Source organism: Patella vulgata, chromosome 2 (genome assembly GCF_932274485.2).
Source record: "Patella vulgata chromosome 2, xgPatVulg1.2, whole genome shotgun sequence".
NCBI lineage: Eukaryota > Metazoa > Mollusca > Gastropoda > Patellidae > Patella > Patella vulgata.
The window spans coordinates 58490693-58510434 of record NC_065880.2 but is presented as its reverse complement, the minus strand read 5'-3'; the positions used below and the strand labels follow the sequence as shown (position 1 = coordinate 58510434).

The 19742-nt window shown below is 36.4% G+C and overlaps 1 protein-coding gene across 5 annotated transcripts in view; it reads left to right on the top strand.

Moving 5' to 3' along the window:
* Nucleotides 1-6062: 6062 nt before the first annotated feature.
* Nucleotides 6063-19742, top strand: part of LOC126811164 (centrosomal protein of 164 kDa) — a 232345-nt gene continuing 218665 nt past the window's right edge. For all 5 annotated transcript variants that reach the window (XM_056098523.1, XM_056098522.1, XM_056098525.1 and 2 more), the window contains exon 1: nucleotides 6063-6381. The gene's annotated coding sequence lies outside the window, so the exon portion shown is untranslated. The remainder of the gene's footprint in view (nucleotides 6382-19742) is intronic.

Here is a 19742-nt window from a genome sequence, read left to right as displayed (position 1 = left end):
ATTTCGGACTTACGTCATTTCGGACTCCAAAAATATGTCCTCGACATTTCGGACTCGGGTAGGTGACGTTTCGGACTCGGTCAGGCGACTTTTCGGACTCGGACTGGCGACATTTCCGACTCAATAAAATCTGAAAAAATCTATGTATATATTTGTAATAACTGTTTTTTCTTTCGTTTTAGGTGAGGCTGAAAACAGACCATTCACAATAATAAAGAAATTAAACATTGTTAGTTGTGTTTTATTTATCCCATACAGAATTTAAGCCCGTCGTACATTTGCCACATTTTCATTTGCCATATGAGATTTGACAAAAGCTGGCATGCATAGCTTTTCGTCAAATAAATGTGTCAAATAATTGGAACTTATGCTCGTGTACGATAGGCCGACAAATAAATTTGCCACAAATCTGCGCACGCATCTAAATCTATTGATTTCACTTTCATTTTTCGACGCACGGGCAAATTTATTTTCTGGCTTCGTACACGGTCAAAGATAATTTGAAGAGACCGTCATAGAAGTTTGTTCAATTTTCTTTGATCGTGTACGACCAGCTTTACGCACGTTATTTATCCCCTTCAGACCATACATCAATAACAACGGGATATTTATTTGATGAAATAATAGCTTCAGTCGGGTATTCATTTATCTTATAAAATATACTTTTTTTTGTTACACATTCCATTCGAAGTCACCTATTACGGTTTAAACTCCGATACTTATCTCGAGTGTTGCGTATTAATAATAACAATAAAAGAAAAATTCATTACGTACCGGAATCACAGGTACGATGTTGCCATAAATCACAAGCATCACACCGGAGGCCTTCTTGTCGTGGGCTTGGGCTATCAATAATTTCAGTTTGGTTTCAATAATCAACACCTAGGCGGGCCAAACTAACATTTGACGTAGAACAAATTGCAACAAAAGGTTTTTTGATTTCTATTGACTCATTATGATGTCCTAAGTAAGGAAAATAAAGTTTACCAAAATCGGAGTCCAAATAAGGCCAGGGGGCGTGGCCAAATCTAAGATGGCGGTTGTCCATCAAAAATTCCAAATATCTCTAAAGCTATTGGATTTAGACACCATAAATGTATTGCGGACAGATAGGAAGTCGGTATCAGCGAGTCCAAAAATTGCGACCTTATGTCTCTATGACGTCATGACGTTGCTGTGACGTCACAACGGCATACCAGACGTCACATTTCTTCCAAATTTAGTTCATTTATGCATCTTAACAGCAGAAACGAATGCTGATGCAGAGAAGAGTGTGTCCCCATTATGTTGGGTTGATAAAGAAGAACAATATGTTACAATATGGAATATTTTAGAGTGAATTTCAAATGCCGTATCATTTCGTAGATCCATTTGTTGTTAGTTGTATTTTACGTCCGCTTCCACCGAGGTGATATCGCAGACAACGTAGAACCATTTGATGATGAATTAGTTGTATTTTACGTCCGCTTCCACCGAGGTGATATCGCAGACAATGACGTGTTATGTGTACAAGGTGCATTAATTTACAATGTGATTAGTGAGAAATAATAGGATAATTAGGTTTTCATATATATGTACATAGGACAATAAACAACAGTAGGATAACATGTGCAAAGGACGAAACAGGTGCCAGTAGACATTTCACAAGCATGCGATTTGACGGAACAGACTACCTCTCTTCCGTTATTCTTGATTGTTTGAATAATATACCTAATTTGGTGGATTATGTCCTGTCTGCTTTTGGAATAGTCTGATTCGATGGATTTAATGCTACTTAGTGAGTCTGATAGGATAACGGCTTTTTGGTGTTTTTGGGTGGCAAGCCATTCTATTGCAGTTTTAATGGCCATCAATTCTGCGGTGTACACAGAGCAATGTTCTGGTATCCTTTTCTTGATGTTTAGCTTTGCTTTGGGGATGAAAATGCCGTACCCTGTTAGTCCCTGTGTATTATTTTTCGACCCATCTGTATAGATTTTAATATAGTCTGCCCATTTTGTGTCTATCAGCTCTAGTGTTAGTGCTCTAGCCTCTATGGGATTATCGTGTTTGTTTGTAACGTTGATTAGGTGCGTATTGATGATTGGATTAATTAATTGCCAGGGTGGGGTGACGGGATAAGTTTTTGTTTCTATTATTGTCCCTTTTAAACCGTGTTTATTTAAGACATCGTTTGACATTTGCCCGAATGTCATAGGACGCGTATTTTTCCTATAGCCTATTCGTTTGAATTTAAGCTGCCTTTGTTTAAATAGGCCACGTGTCAAATGAAGACGACTCAAGAAATTAGCGCATTTACCGGTAATTTGGATAATCCCGTAATACTTGATATCCCAAACTTAAGTACAGAAAGAAATACAAATGGTGCCAGTCATTTGTCGATATATTCATTATTACTATTAGCTATATATAATAATAATAACCATTTCTATACATAAAGAACAACTTTAATCGTAACTCCATTTGAAATTTACAGTGAATATGGAATTTTCCGATGACTATGCATAACACGTAGAATAGTCTATAGATCGCCCTCATTTCTCAGCCAATCAACGCTGGGAATCTTATTACCATTTACGGTTCCATGTACTACGGGTGTAGTAAATGAGGTTAAACTTCGGCGCGAAAATTGCACGGGATCATACGTGGAGTTCCTGGTGCCGTTTGGTGAGTGATTAAACTGTCAATGCAATTGTAAAATACTTTTATTAAAAAGAAAATAAACGATTGTTGTTTAAACGCCAATCAACAAATAATACGAGGCTACTTGATTACAAAAACACCGGTGAGCAATAAATATTGGTTAAATAGGAATTATAAACAACTGATGAGTAAAACTTAATTATTTTATACAATTAATGTGTGGGTGTACGATTCTACCATTAGTTCGTTCATGAGGTATTATGCACACGTTCCACATAGAGTGATGTCTTTGATCTGGCCGGCGTAAAGAAAAGATAATTACCTAATCAACATTCTTAATCCCACTAACACTCACTGCTAACACCGACGTGTAAATTAATTTATGATCCATGCTTGTATAACTTTTATAGTCGGATTGATTAATTAATGACAAATATTAACGACACTACACTTTATGTGGAAATGCGAAGTGCTCGCAGTAAAAAACACATAGCTGGACCCGTATATTATTTACATATTAAAAGTGTTTGTCCAACAAGCTCCATATTGTAAAATATTAATTAAGAGTTCAAGACTTCAAAGTTTAAAAGTTGTAGGCAATCTAAATTGGATCTTAAATTAACATGAATTACAAAACGAATTATTCCGTAGTCAATTGTTTTATTTAATTAGGGGGATTAAGGAATCCTTCAGGCGTTAAAGAATACACACGCCGGCTGTATATAGGTAATTAAGGAATAAACATTCCGAATATGCATTCGGCCACTGTGACGTCACTGGCGTCTGAGGGGATTAAGAGTGTTTTCGATAATTGGCAAAGTCGTTTTTACGGGAGGTCTATTTTTACGACCTTGAGTGAAGATAGCTGAATTAATTTCAACCAGATTGGCGTGAACTTGCCGTAAAGTAGATATAGTAATCACTGGCTACACACATTAAAAAGATTTTTCGTCCATCTTATGTGCACTTTAAAGTAGCTAAGTCTCTAACTCAATATCATCCAAAATCTTCAACATTGAAAACACGATTTATTTGTCAAATTAAATCAACATTCATGTTGTGATCTTACCGGAAAAAGATGGCCTTTTGATATCCAATATTTAAGACAAAATAAACATTTTACCATTGGTACACGAATCGTGTACCATAATGCGCTTCAGCCCCAGTTGTATCAAGAGACTCGAGGGACGAGGCTAGACACATTGCACCAAATCAAACGGCGTATGTAGACTGGAATAACCAGACGCTAGAAATTTGCACTCGCTTAAGACTGCTGGCTTATTTCGCCGAACATAATTGATTTGAAATTGGAGTAAAAACGGAAACCATTGAATGTAAATCAGTTTATATACATTCATATTACAGTATTATATGCGTTTTGTCAATTTCTAGGTCCCAAATGTTAGCAATTTAGCTCCTTTAAATTGTACGATAAACGTGATGACTTTGACTTTCCGATTGTTAACTTTCCATTTATTAGTAGTAACATTCCAATATCACCAGCTTATGGAGTGTTTGTGTCTCAGCTAATTCGTTACGCGAGAGCTTGTTCCTTTTATTCTGATTTTTTAAGTAGATCGAGGCATTTGTCATCTAAGCTTCAACTACAAGGATACTTGCGCACTAAACTTATTAAAACCTTTAAAAAGTTTTATGGACGTCATATTGATTTGATTGGTAAATATAACGTGTCTCTCTCGGCTATTATTCTAGATATATTTAATTGACACGTATACTATTACTATTCCTGATAATGTCTACTACATCGTTAATACAGTTCATCGCGTGCATTTTGCATACCGCTATTTTACCGACATTTCGCCTAATAGTTTGGATGCAGCTATGGCGGGTGTGGCGCCAGGCAGGGTAAGCTTACTCTTCCGGACACCTGTTACCACTGTTTGTCGTGTATTTTGTACACGAGGAGCAGTCCATTTGCTGATTACACTATTTTGCTTGAATACACTATTTTGCCTATAACGTTTTTTAGGACTTCGAATTCTGTCTTATGGTTTGAATTGTTCGTACTTGGTTTTATTTTATATTATATAGATCAGTGATGATACTACAGTTTGGCTATTTGTCGTATTATCGACTTGTCGTCTCGGAAGTTTAAAACTGCACAAGCGCTACAGTCTTAATCTACAAGACCCTTTCTATAACTATTCGCTAAAACACTTAGCTCATGTGAAAAAAATAGCCTATAGGTTCAAAATTAAAAGAGTTTTAGAAAATATAGACTCATAGATCTGGTTGTTTTTTTTACGTTTTATAACTTTTCATAAATCAACGTTTTTCTTTTGCACGAGTCTTATTTATATTGATCTAATCTGCTACTTATATTAATTATGTAATGAGTACAGCTGTATTTTTGTGACTTGTACAACAATGGTTTCACTAATCACTAGATTAAATACAAAAATCACCGAACAATACAGATACAGATTAAAGAATCTCGGCTTGGTTTCACTAATCAACAAAAGGTAAGTAGCGGTGTTTTGGCGATCAATTATCGTAAATAATCTAAACTTACCCATCAAAATACAGATTAAATGCAATAATCGCTGATCAGTTAAATAAAACAATAATATTGGTTTTACTTCAAGTTCAATTGCGTTTGGTCTGTATGGGATAAATAAAACACAAAAGACAAGTATTAATTTCTTTATTATTGTGATGGGCGCTGATTAGTTATAAATAAAACAAAACACAAAAGGCAAGTAATATTGGTTTTACTTCAAGTTCAATAGACTTTTGTTTATAACGCTGGTAAATATAAACAAATAAATAAATCTAGCATACAATGTAATTAATATATTGAACTGTATATCGGCCTACCACATTAAATTACCAATTGTATATTGCATTGTAAATATTATTATTCATAAATGAGTGTACCTATGACTTTTGTAATAAAACTATTTTTAAAAAAAAAAAAAAAATTGCGTATGGTCTGTATGGGATAAATAAAACACAACTAACAATGTTTAATTTCTTTATTATTGTGAATGGTCTGTTTTTAGCCTCACCTAAAACGAAAGAAAAAACAGTTATTACAAATATAAACATAGTCCGAAACGTCGCCAGTCCGAGTCCGAAAAGTCGCCTGACCGAGTCCGAAAATTCGCCGAGTAAGTCCGAAAAGTCGCCTGACTGAGTCCGAAACGACGTTTGTGTTGAGTCCGAAATGACGCGAGACCGAAATGACGTGCTACCGTCGTGTTGTCGCGTTATGAAAAGGGCGAGATTTAACCTGACCACTATCAGCCACCATAGATTTCAGCATGATTTCAGCAATGAAAAACAAGTGTAGTTGTAAATAAAATGTGGATCGAAACCCAGCGAAGTGGATTTGTACGCAATAGGTATTTGGACTAAACTGTTTGCACCCACAATGCAGCAGTCTTTTTCAAAATGGCGCCGTTTTGTTTATTATTTAAGATTTTGTAAGCTGTGATTTTGGATCTATTTAAACTTCTGTATTTTTCATACTTTAAAATTTATGGCAAAGGCGCTTAAACTGGATATAGTTTGAACTCCACGACCATTTATATTTGTGACAAGTCTATAAAAAAAACCCGTTTATTCTAACAACTACCGTTCTAGTTCTTGGAAAGCATGTCAATACATGAAAATTCGGCGGTGACATTGAAGCAGGCGCTTGATTTTGATTTTAAAATGACTCCCTAAATTTCATAAACGAAGGCTTGCTGGGAAAATATTCACTTTATTTAACAGGTCAGTCAAAGAATTTACTACACACGTGGTTGTTCCTGTAGCTGTGAGGGAAGATAGTACCAATGCCATGGCAATGGCCCGTATGTTAATTGTCGTCAACATTGAACCCATCATTCATATCTCATGGCGGCAGTTCTGGAACTGTTGCTATTCAGTGAATAAAATAATTTAGCAGGAATTAAAAGACGTTTATATCTTTCTGCAAATTTTATTACAAATGACAAGTGTCTTATAGAGTATGTAGTCTTTGGTGAATGTTGTACTACGCAGCTACCATTCCTTGGTATGGATGACAGATATGATACAGTTTATCACTTCCGTTTTGGTCAAGTCCTAGCACCTAATGATCGTTATTTACTATATAGGCCTTCTGTCTTATAATCAGTTTTTTAGACACAGAACTTTTGTTTTGTTTTTATATGTTATTATAGTTAGCCTATTATTAATAGATACAAACGGCTAGGACAAACATAAATTATTAAACATACTTACAAACCTGCATCTATTACATGTATAAGCTTACTCATTTCTATCAACAAACATGTACTTTACATGTGAAATTTGGAACTATTTGGCCGCGGTTAATTAATTGTCAGTTTCTCATGACCTGAGTTTGTGAAATATACATGCTACATGCATTAATTATTAATTATTGAGATGAAATTTAATTTTTTTTAGTTTAATGCTGTTTCTATTTCAGCAATAACTAATGTCAGTTACTTGGTCGTTGAAAACCCAACGGTAACCAGTGTCCGCAATTTATTCACATTTATTAAATATTTATAGAGAGAGAGAGAAATGGGGTTTAACGTCCACTCGACACAAACTAGGTCATTTTGGGACTAACATATGGTTTAATTTTATTTAAATAATTCGCTTGCGCATAGGGGTCTTTAGCAGTCGGAGGAAACAGGAGGACCCGGAGAAAACCCACGAGGTTGGACAGGCAACCCTACTCCTTGTCACGTACAACCGGGGAATCAAAACCACGGCAGTTGACTCAATGACAGGCCTTATGATACAGCACGCACATGCTAACCATTCGGCCACCCCCCTCCCCCTCTTCAGAAACAACCTTTTCTATTGTTCTCTTTGAGGTTGATTTTGACCGGCTTCTACTTCTATCTTTTGACGTTGGTGTGGCGGGAGGGGGCATTGTATTTTTATTTTTGGCCGAGTTCTTCTCTGCTTGAGAAGGTTTCCCTTTCGTACTTTTCGGTGTTATTAGGGTTTCACACTGCGTAGCTTGTGTGAAACACTATTGTTTTTGTTAAGATTATTCTTATTATTATTATGATACAGCGTGCGCACTATCTAACCATTCAGCCATCCAACCCCCCTAAATATTTATAGATTAAAATATCTGTTGCACAATATAGCTGGGCATCGGAAGACTTGATCATAATAAATAAGTTTAAATTATTAGTGATATGCTTCTAAGTTTGACAGGTTACGAAATGACTTGTTTCAAACTGGTTGATGATTTGTTCTGATATAAATAATTAAAAGCATACCCTTGGATTTTTAAATACAAAATAAGTTAGATTATTTAACAGGTCAGTCAAAGAATTTACTACACATGTTGTCGTTCCTCTAGCTGTGAGGGAAGATAGTACCAATGTCATGGCAATGGCCCGTATGTTAAATGTCGTCAACTTTGAACCCATCATATCTCATGGCGGCAGTTCTGGGACCGTTGCTATTCAGTAAATGAAATAATTTAGCAGGAATTAAAAGACGTTTATATCTTTCTGCAAATTTTATTACAAATGACAAGTGTCTTATAGAGTATGTAGTCTTTGGTGAATGTTGTAGCTACCATTCCTTGGTATGGATGACAGATAGGATACAGTTTATCACTTCCGTTTTGGTCAAGTCCTAGCACCTAGCACCTAATGATCGTTATTTACTATATAGGCCTACTGTCTTATAATCAGTTTTTTAGACACAGAACTTTTGTTTTGTTTTTATATGTTATTATAGTTAGCCTATTATTAATAGATACAAACGGCTAGGACAAACATTCTAGTGGATTTTAATGCGTCAATTCAGTGTTCATATTTAAAGGCAAACAGATATAGTTTTAAAGGACAAATTTTGAACGTCACTAATTTTGACCAAATAATTATGGAAGTGCGTATTTATTACGGATGGAAACGGACATGCGGGCGGGTCATAAGAAACAAACCATTAATTAACCACGGCCTTACTTTAATGATTTACATACTGGTAATATAAGTGCAGACTCATCCAAATAACTATTTATTTAAAGCAAATCACAAACATGTACCATTAGGTATCTAAGCATATCCCAATATATGGAGGGGGGTCTTATCTCACTACACCGGTACCGTGGTTAACATTTTGTATTAGTTGGTAATGTTTGCAACAAGTGTTTCACTTTAACCCCAAATCATTTTGTTATCCCTATAGGCGGAGGACTGGGAAGTTCTAACTAGCTTAGTTTTCAAAAGTCGTTGCAACTCACCGCTGTGGAAAGTTTTAATATTTATTTCTCGAGAAATAACCCTAATGTATTGTAAACAAAACCTGCCACACTCCAATTTATGTGCCAGAAACGTTTTAAACAAATAATCTAAACGACAGCATTTTTTGTCCTCGCAATAATAAAAGTAGTGAGACGGCGAGCTTTCAGCCAATGAAAATCTAGTAAATAGCGAATAACAGTAAATACACGTGACCTTTTAGGAGAATTTAATAGATCAATGTCGTTGTTTTGCTATAATATAATTAGGTCGATTTTTTTTAGCCAAACTCGTTGTAAATCATATTTCTAATGAAAAGAAAGTGCGCACTATTAATACTGGTATTTACCGGTGTCGGCTAAAATGTAATAAGTGCATAAATGTGAAAGATTTAGGTCAGCGATGACTCATAGTCATTGGGTAGAGTGTCCAACTGACAGCTGTTTACCACTTGGCGATTATGTCACATGTGCCGTGTTTTCGGACCCTCCACCCCATCAGACGGAAATTTTTCCCCGATGCCAGACAAGCTTTACCCCTCTTACCCCCGTGAAGCCGCTGTCGGTAATACCTGACGGGCTTGTCCTCTCTCAACAAATTTTAAGCTGTTTGTAGCCTGTGTAAATGTGATGAATCAATTTATTATTCTTAAGAAAGTAGGCCTACACGACACTGTGGAATTAATTTTTGCATGCATCGTGTTTAAAGTCCCACCACAGCTCCGAGTATTAAGATAATTTGAGAAGGGTTGGAAATGTTGTTTGATAGCAATGATATAGGCCTATATATAATCGAATATAAATATAGATAATTGCCAAATATCAAAATCAATCAAGGTGTGTGAAGCTATATTTTATTAGAGGCTCTCTTCCTACGTAGTCTTTGGTTGTGTAGACATACATACTTTGCATTGTCGAGTTCACCCTAATATTAACTGGTTAGAATAGATCCCCTAAGCCCACCCTTCCTCATCTCTAATAAAGTCGACACTATAGCATCCAAATAATATAACTATGCATAAATCAAAGGCAAGGCCCAGCACTCCCCCCCCCCCCCCTCATACACTGCTTAATCCCCGAACCCTCCATATAAGGTTGGAAATACCTTTTAATATCAATATACCCACAAAAGCACCCCTAATAAGGTTTGACAATGTAATAACATTTAACTGATGTTTTGTGGACAGTTATTTGTGTTTGCTAAATTATGACTTTTTGAAATTAATGCATAGGTATAATACAGGTTGTGTTCTAACAACTGGCTAAAATGTCCCTTGTTTGTCCATTCCCCTATTTTAAAAAATATATATAGACTACTTGGTCTTGCTCAAAGGAGTTTTAAAAATAAATTATTTTTTTTAACATTATTTATTAAAGATAATTGGATTATAGAGCAGGCAACCCCACTCACCCAAAAAAAAAAAAATAAAAAAAAATACAAACAGATATAAATATTACAATCAAAACATAATGAAATTACAATAATAAATCAAATACATAAATAAACACATATATATATTACATACACTCACACACACATGTACACACTACACATACACTAATTCATTGATAATTAACATCAAACAACTGAGAAAAAATGTACCATAATAGACTAAAATAAATATGTATGCTGCACATGTCTGATATATAAAGAAATAGTTAAGATTTTTAATACGTATGTAGTACAAAATTTAAACATTAAAGTAGCTAAGTCTCTAACTCAATATCATCCAAAATCTTCAACATTGAAAACACGATTTATTTGTCAAATTAAATCAACATTCATGTTGTGATCTTACCGGAAAAAGATGGGCTTTTGATATCCAATATTTAAGACAAAATAAACATTTTACCATTTGTACACGAATCGTGTACCATAATGCGCTTCAGCCCCAGTTGTATCAAGAGACTTGAGGGACGAGGCTAGACGCATTGCACCAAATCAAACGGCGTATATAGACTGGAATAACCAGACGCTAGAAATTTGCACTCGCTTGAGACTGCTGGCTTATTTCGCCGAACATAGATGATTTGAAATTGGAGTAAAAACGGAAACCATTGAATGTAAATCAGTTTATATACATTCATACTACAGTATTATATGCGTTGCGACCCACTTTTGTCAATTTCTAGGTCTCAAGTGTTAGCGATTTAGCTCCTTTAAATATTACTGTAATGACTTTAATTGACAAAAGTTCTGATTTTAATGAAAATGAATATGGAAAAAAACAGTATGTACAAGCTCTGTTGATAAGATATGAATTTATAGGCTTGAATCAGCATACAATAAGTATGTAAAAAAATATATACAAAGTCATTTTAAAATTTAATAAAACATGTTGATTTTGATTTTATAATTATACTAAATCATTCATGGACTAAAGTGTACAAAATATGCATAATGAATTTGTTATGGTTAATATATGTTATAGCGAGTTCAATGATAGGTTCAATATTAACAAAGATTACATGAATTGTAAAACTGTTCAAAATTTAAACTCGACTAATGATACAGATTTAAAACATTAGTTTTACTATAAGATAAAACAAAATTATAATCCGATGGAATAACTTGATTTTAAAAATACCAGAAATTAAGAGAAAAAAAATCACTAAACTTCAGCCGACCATAAGGGACAGACACAAAAAAAAAACCTGATGTAAGAGTTATAAACTATGTGAGAATGTAGCATTCAACTGAGGATAAAATCCATGCTCCCATATATTGCTTTAATTTTAGTAATGCCAGGTTAAAGGTGTACAAAGAATTGGGGATAGAAAATCATTTTAAAGAAAAGGAAAAAATAATAATACTTTTAAAACAAATATTTGTTGATGTAATAATGAAAATATATATATTTATTTTTTTTTATCGAGAATGTATTGATTATTATCTTTGTAACAATATATAGTTTTTACATTCAACATTCTTCTTCATCATCATCATGATCATCATCATCATTATCATCCATAGCCATCTCTGTGGGTGTAGGTGTGGAATTTTGACAGTCTTTACATCCACAAAGATCTGTACAGGAAAGAGCAGCAACTTTACAGGAACATCTTTTTGATTCACCTTTGAAGCTTCTTCCTTTGTTCCTAAAGAAAATAGGAAATATGATAGAAAAAACATAATTGTATGTCACATGTGTGAATTTTTTTTTGAGCAATGCAATCTCTAAATGAAATCAAAATCTAAAATTGCTTATTTAAATAGCATTTCCGCCTGTAGGATCAATAATCTTTGCAGATCTTTTTACGGATTAGACTAATTGCCTTTGATTTTTCTGTAAAGGCTATTCCAAACTATGCTCCCCACAAGACGGCAGGTTTTGTTTTAGACCAATCACCGACGGAATATAAATTTGACAAAGTTCCATGGAACCTGACTAAAATGATTCTAATAAGAATGTAATTTTAAATATTATGTGCTGTACTCCATATTTCTAATATATCTTTATTGAAAATGATATTTTATAACCCTTGACATTGTACAGTGTAATTAATGACTAATGTAATTTGTTAGTTATGTTTCATAAAAATGTTTTGCCCTACACCAGACCAGTTTAGGCTTCAGTTTTGTTTTAAAACTTGAAAGTTTGCCCACCACTGGTTTGCGTGATACCATGTATTGTGAACAAGTACTTTATATATTTCTTAACAACAACCAACGTGAACACTCACAGCCTAGAAAAAAATTAAATACTAAGACTAAGAAAATAATAAAATAACTAATAATAACATACAAACATACCTTCGAACACATCTCGATATGTGATTGCAAGTTTTTTTCTTCTCCATCCAAAGTCTGCCACTGTTTTGAATATTCCACACAATGCCTCCAGGTGTTGCCGTTAAAAACCAGTAACTTGCAGGGCTGTGTTGCATTCTGATGAATAAGGCACTTCATTTTTCTGGTCAGAATGCCAGAAAAATGTGTCCTTGTTGACTATAATACGCCATGATTGAAGGATCGGGGCTAAACGTTTTCGTTATTTTGATTGGCCAAAATGGCACTCGGCAACAAACTTCGCGTGTATTCCTACGCGTGTAATGTTTATTTTTTAGGTGATTAGGTTAAAAATAATTCCATTTTTAAAAAAGAATTATTAAATACTGGCACATGCCGAATGTGTGGAGATCATGGTTTTTAAATTAGTACAAAGAGACGTGTAATCTCCCACAGAGGTTGTTGCAACGAACTTGAACGATAAATGTCTTCGGTCTTTCGCCTACTAGAATATTTCAAACAAAAACTAGAACTCTGAAGTACTTAGTACTTACGTGTTGAGAAATATGTCAACGTGAGCACCTTAAAAATAACGCCTGATAAGGGAAAAGGTTTCTATGATCTTATTTGAAGCTTGTCTCTTTTTTAGGACGTGTAAAATTAATTGATTAGAATAAATATCACCGTAAAAGTATCGAACTAGTTGACATGACATGATATTACATGTACATGATAATACATTATCATGTAATATCATGTCAGGTCAATTCAACAAGCAAGATACACTATAAATGTGTATGCAGTGTCTAGTATAGTAAGATCAAATTCCTGTTAGATTGGGAAAAAATAATGAATGCGACCAGAAGTTATACTTCAAGATGAAACTTTTTATACGTCCACTTTCATAATGTGGACGTATTATGCCGTCACTCCTCTGTGGGTTTCCCACAGGGCGCAATTCTTACTGGATATTTTTCAGACTTTGTATACTTATTGCTTATACCCTAAGGATGATCCCTATTGTTTTTGGTGCATGCCCGCCCCCCAGGGGCAGAGCCACGCCCATTTCTTGTATTTGTTTGTCGTCTACAGGCCGCATTTCTTAACGTATCATTTTGAAACTTTGCATACTTATTATTTGTACCCTAAGGAACATCCCTATCGTTTAGGGTGTATGCCCATTGCCCAGGGACAGTGCGACACCCATTTTGTCTGTGTTTTGCCTACAGGCCACAATTCTTAATCGATCGTCTTGAAAACTTTTTATACGCCCACATTTTCATGTGGACGTATATTGTCGTCGCCCCTGTCAGTCCGTCCACAATTGTTTGTGAACAGTCTACAGGTCACAATTTTTATCTGATTTCAATGAAACTTGAAATATAGGTTTATCACCCTAAGATCTCGGTTCCTTTCGATATTGGCATCTATCGGACCGTAACTTCATGGATTATGGCCCCTGATTGCACGAAAAATCACGTTTTTGGCTTGTGAACACTGTCGAGGTCACAATTTTTATCCGATTTTGTTGAAACTTAAGTTTATAACCCAAAGATCTCGGTTCCTTTCGATATTCGCGCATATCGGACCGTAACTTCCTGAATTATGGCCCCTGATTGTACGTAAAAACGCCTTTTTTTGCTTGTGGACCCTAATAGAGGTCATAATTTTTATCCGATTTAAAAAAACGTATCATTATATCACCGTTAAACCCTAAGAAAGACCGAGTTCGAATTTTGAGAAAATCAACCCAAAACTGACAGACAAAATGGCCGCCGTTCGTTCTCAAATAGCGTAAAAATATGGTATATTAAGGTTGTGGACCCTATAGAGGTCAAAATTTTTATCCGATTTTGTTGAAACTTGAAATATAAGTTTATAACACAAAGATCTCGGTTCCTTTCGATATTCGCGCATATCAGACCGTAACTTCCTGAATTATGGCCCCTGATTGTACGAAAAATCACGTTTTTAGCTTGTGGACCCATTAGAGGTCATAATTTTTATCCGATTTAAAAAACCGTATTTTTATATCATTGTTACACCCTAAAGACGAATGAGTTCCAATTTCATGAAAATAGGCTCATAATTGACAGCCTAAATGGCCGCTGTTCGTTCTCAAATAGCGTAAAAATATGGTATATCAAAGTTGTGGACCCTATAGAGGTCACAATTTTTATCCGATTTTGTTGAAACTTGAAATGTAAGTTTATAACCCAAAGTTCTCTGTTCCTTTAGATATTCGCCCATATCGGACCGTAACTTCCTGAATTATGGCCCCTGATTGTACGAAAAATCATGTTTTTAGCTTGTGGACCCATTAGAGGTCATAATTTTTATCCAATTTAAAAAAACGTATTATTATATTACCGTTCCACCCTAAGGACAGTTGAGTTTGAATTTTGTGAAAATCGCCCCAAAATTGACAGACAAAATGGCCGCCGTTCGTTCTCAATTAGCTTAAAAATATGGTATATCAAGGTTGTGGACCCTATAGAGGTCACAATTTTTATCCGATTTTGTTGAAACTTAAAATGTAAGTTTATAATCCAAAGATCTCGGTTCCTTTCGATATTCGTGCATATCGGACCTTAACTTCCTGAATAATGGCCCCTGATTGTACGAAAAATTGCTTTCTTTTTAGCTTGTTCTCTATCCATCTCTCGAAAATGTGGGCGTATCCTGCCTGGCAGCCGCTGGTATACTTATTCCTTATACCTCTATTATTTTTGGTGCATGCCCAACCCCCTGGGACAGAGCCTCGCCCAATCTGATTAAAATACAGATCTATATTTCGTTTCATTTTTTTATACGCCCACATTTTCATGTGGACGTATATTGTCGTCGCCCCTGTCCGTCCGGACATCCACAATTTGTTTTTGGACACTCTACAGGTCACAATTCTTATCCAATTTTGATGAAACTTGAAATATAGGTTTATCTCCAAAAGATCTTGGCTGCTTTCGATATTGGCATGTATCGGATCGAAACTTCATGGATTATGGCCCCTGTTTGTACGAAAAATCACGTTTTTAGCATGTGGACCCTATAGAGGTCACAATTTTTATCCGATTTTGTTGAAACTTGAAATGTAAGTTTATAATCAAAAGATCTCGGTTCCTTTCGATATTCGCGCATATCGGACCGTAACTTCCTGAATTATGGCCCCTGATTGTACTATAGAGGTCACAATTTTCATATGCCCACTTTTTCATGTGGACGTATATTGTCATCGCACCTGTCCATCCGTCCACAATTGTTTGTGGACACTCTACAGGTCAGAATTCTTATCCGATTTTGACGAAACTTGAAATAAAGGTTTATCTCCAAAAGATCTCGTCTGCTTTCGATATTGGCATGTATCGGATCGAAACTTCATGGATTATGGCCCCTGTTTGTACGAAAAATCACGTTTTTAGCTTGTGGACCCAATAGAGGTCTCAATAGCGTAAAAATATGGTATATCAAGGTTGTGGACCCTAGAGGTCACAATTTTTATCTGATTTTGTTGAAACTTGAAATGTAAGTTTGTAATCCAAAGATCTCGGTTCCTTTCGATATTCGCGCATATCGGACCGTAACTTCCTGAATTATGACCCCTGATTGTACGAAAAATCGCGTTTTTAGCTTGTTCTCTATCCATCTCTAGAAAATGTGGGCGTATCCTGCCTGGCAGCCGCTGGTTATACTTTCGATGGCCTACACTACATGAAAATCTGACAAGTTGAAGCAATAGGTCGCGTCAGAGGTCATACGAGCGGCTTTTGACCCTATGACGTCAGATATTTGATTAACCAATCAACATTGATGTTTCTATTGGATTACCCACAGTTCTGTGCAAAACATGCCGTAACAGACCATTTCATTAGCTAATCCCTAACACCATCCAGAACACGTCAATGATAACAACTCTTCCAGATCCTTGAGTAATAAAGACAAGTAAAATGAAATTTTGAACTATAAAAAACGAAACAAATTAGGATCTGGGCCCTTATTCACGAAAACTTAAACTAAGATACAATCAAAATTTTAAGAAATACTGCAATTCGATTGGCTGACCAGTAAAATCAATTTGCATATATCCAATGAAGTTGCAGTATTTCTTAAAATTTCGGTTGTAACTTAGTTTAAGTTTTCGTGAATAAGGGCCCAGTGTTTTAATCAGATTGAGCCACGTTTCGCCTACAGACTGCAATTCTTATTAGATCCTTTTGAAACTTTGCATATCTATTCCTTATACCCTAAGGATGACGCCTATTAATTTTTGGTAATTGCCCAACCCCCAGGGGCAGAGCCATACCCATTTTTATACGTCCACATTCATAATGTGGACGTATATTGCTGTCACCCCTGTCTGTGTGTGTGAGTGTGTATGGGTGTGTGTGTGTGTGTCTGTGTGTCGCCTACAGGCCACAATTCTTAAGTGATCATCTTCAAACTTTACATACTTATTCCTTATACCCTAAGGATGATCCCTATTGTTTTTGGTGCATGCCAGACCCCCAGGGGCAGAGCCATGCCCATTTTTTGTTTTTCTTTGTCATCTACAGGCCGCATTTCTTAACGTATCATACTGAAACTTTGCATACTTATTCTTTGTACCCGAAGGAACATTCCTATCGTTTGGGGTGCATGCCCATCCCCCAGCGGCAGAGCCACGCCCATTTTCTTTCTGTGTGTCGCCAACAGGCCACAATTCTTAAGTTATCCTGAATCTTTACATACTTATTTCTTTTACCCTAAGGATGATCCCTATTGTTTTTGGTGCATGCCCTATACCCAGGGACAGAGCCACGCCCATTTCTTGTATTTGTTTGTTTGTCGTCTACTAGCCACATTTCTTAACGCATCATCTCGAAACTTTGCATACTTATTCTTTGTACCCTAAAGAACATCCCTATGGTTTGGGGTGCATGCCCAGCCCCCAGGGGCAGAGCCACGCCCATTTTTTGTGTGTGTCTGTGTTGTTGCCTACAGGTAACAAATCTTAATTGATCGTCTTAAAAAAATTTCATATGAATTCCTTATACCCTAAGGATGATCCCTATTGTTTTTGGTGCATACCCGACCCCCAGTGGCAGAGCCACGCCCATTTCTTGCATTCATTGTTTGTCATCTACAGACCGCATTTCTTAACGTATCACCTTGAAACTTTGCATACTTACTCCTTCTATCCTAAGGAACATCCCTATTGTTTGTGGTGAATGCCCAGCCCTCAGGGACAGCCACGCCCATTTTCTTTTTGGGTGTCTGTATGTCACTTACAGTCTGCAATGCCTAATCGATCATCTTGAAAACTTTTTTATACTTATTCCTTATACCCTAAGGCTGACCTCTATTATTTTTGGTGCATGCCCGACCCCCTGGGACAGAGCCACGCTCAACATTTGTGTACCTTTTGTGTCGCCTACAGGCCGCAATTCTTAACATTTCCTTTTGAAACTTTGCATTCCTTTTCCCTAAAGATGCCCCCTGTTGTTTTTTGGTGATTGCCCAACCCCCAGGGGCAGAGCCACACCCATTTTCTCTTTGTGTCTCTGTGAGTTGCCTACAGGCCACGATTCTTAATGGATTGTCTTTGAACTTGGGACATGTATTCCTTATATCCTAAAGACGACAACTGCATGTCACGACCCCCAGGGGCAGAGCCACGCCCCATTTTTATGTTTATCGTTTACAGGCCGGAATTCTGAATGGATCAACTTGGTACTTGGCATATGTATTCCTTATAGCCTAAGGGCATCAACTATTGATTTTGGTGAATGCCCCGACCCCCAGGAGCAGAGCCACGCCCAATTTTTGCCTTTTACGCCCAAAGGCTACAATTCTGAATAGATTATCTTGGAACTTGGTATACTTATTCCTTATACCACAAGGACGGCAACTATTGATGTTGTCATTTCAATAACAGGATGGTACCTATTTATATTGTTTCCATATCCAACCCCCACGGGCAGAGCCACGCCCAGTTTTTGTATTTATCGTTTACAGACTGCAATTCTGAATTGGAACTTTGCATATTTATTCCTTATACCATAAAGACAGCAACTATTTATTTTGATGCTTGCCCCGACCTCCTTAGGCAGTGTCACACCCACTTTATTGTTTGTATTTGTCTGTAAATTTGGCAAAACCCGACCCCTAGCCTTCTTTGCCTCTAATCATATTACAGCCATTTCATATTTCATTCTCTTCATTTTAAAAAGTACCATATCAATCAAAGCTTGAATGTGGACGTATATTGCAGCGTTAGCAATGCTCTTGCCACGATTCTTAATGGATCGTCTTTGAACTTGGGATATGTGTTCCTTATAGCCTAAGGACGACAACTGCATGTCCTGACCCCCAGGGGCAGAGCCATGCCCAATTTTTGTGTTTGTCATTTACAGGCCGCAATTCTGAATGGATCAACTTGGTACATGGCATATGTATTCTTTATAGCCTAAGGGCGTCAACTATTGCTTTTGGTGAATGCCCCGAAGGGCAGAGCCACGCCCAATTTTTGCCTTTAGCGCTCGAAGGTCTCAATTCTGAAAGGATTATCTTGGAACTTGGTATACTTATTCCTTATACCCTAAGGACGGCAACAATTGATGTTGGTGCGCGACCCCCAGGGGCAGAGTCATGCCCAATTATTGGGTTTGATGTTTACAGGCCGCAATTCTGAATGGATCAGCTTGGTACTTGGCATATGTATTCCTTATAGCCTAAGGGCGTCAACTTTTGATTTTGGTGAATGCTCCCAGGGGCAGAGCCACGCCCAATTTTTTCCTTTAGCGCAACTATTGATGTTGGTGCACGCCCCCCTACTCCACCCCCACCCCTTGCCCTTTCGGCGATGCCACACCCACTTTTTGTTGATTTTGTCAGTAAATGATATACAGGTTGCAATTATTAACAAATTTGGAAATTTGGATGCAATTCGAAATGATCCAGCGTAGGGTTGTACCTATATTTGGTCCATGTCCCACACCCAGGGGCAGAGCCATGCCAAATTTTTGTGTTCTTTGTCTACAGGCTGGAATTCTAAATGGATCATCTTGGAACTTGGCATATTTATTCCTTATCTTGTAAGGATACCACACCCACTTTTTTGTTATTTTTTTTTTTTATCGGTAAATACTCTACAGGTTGCAATAATTAACA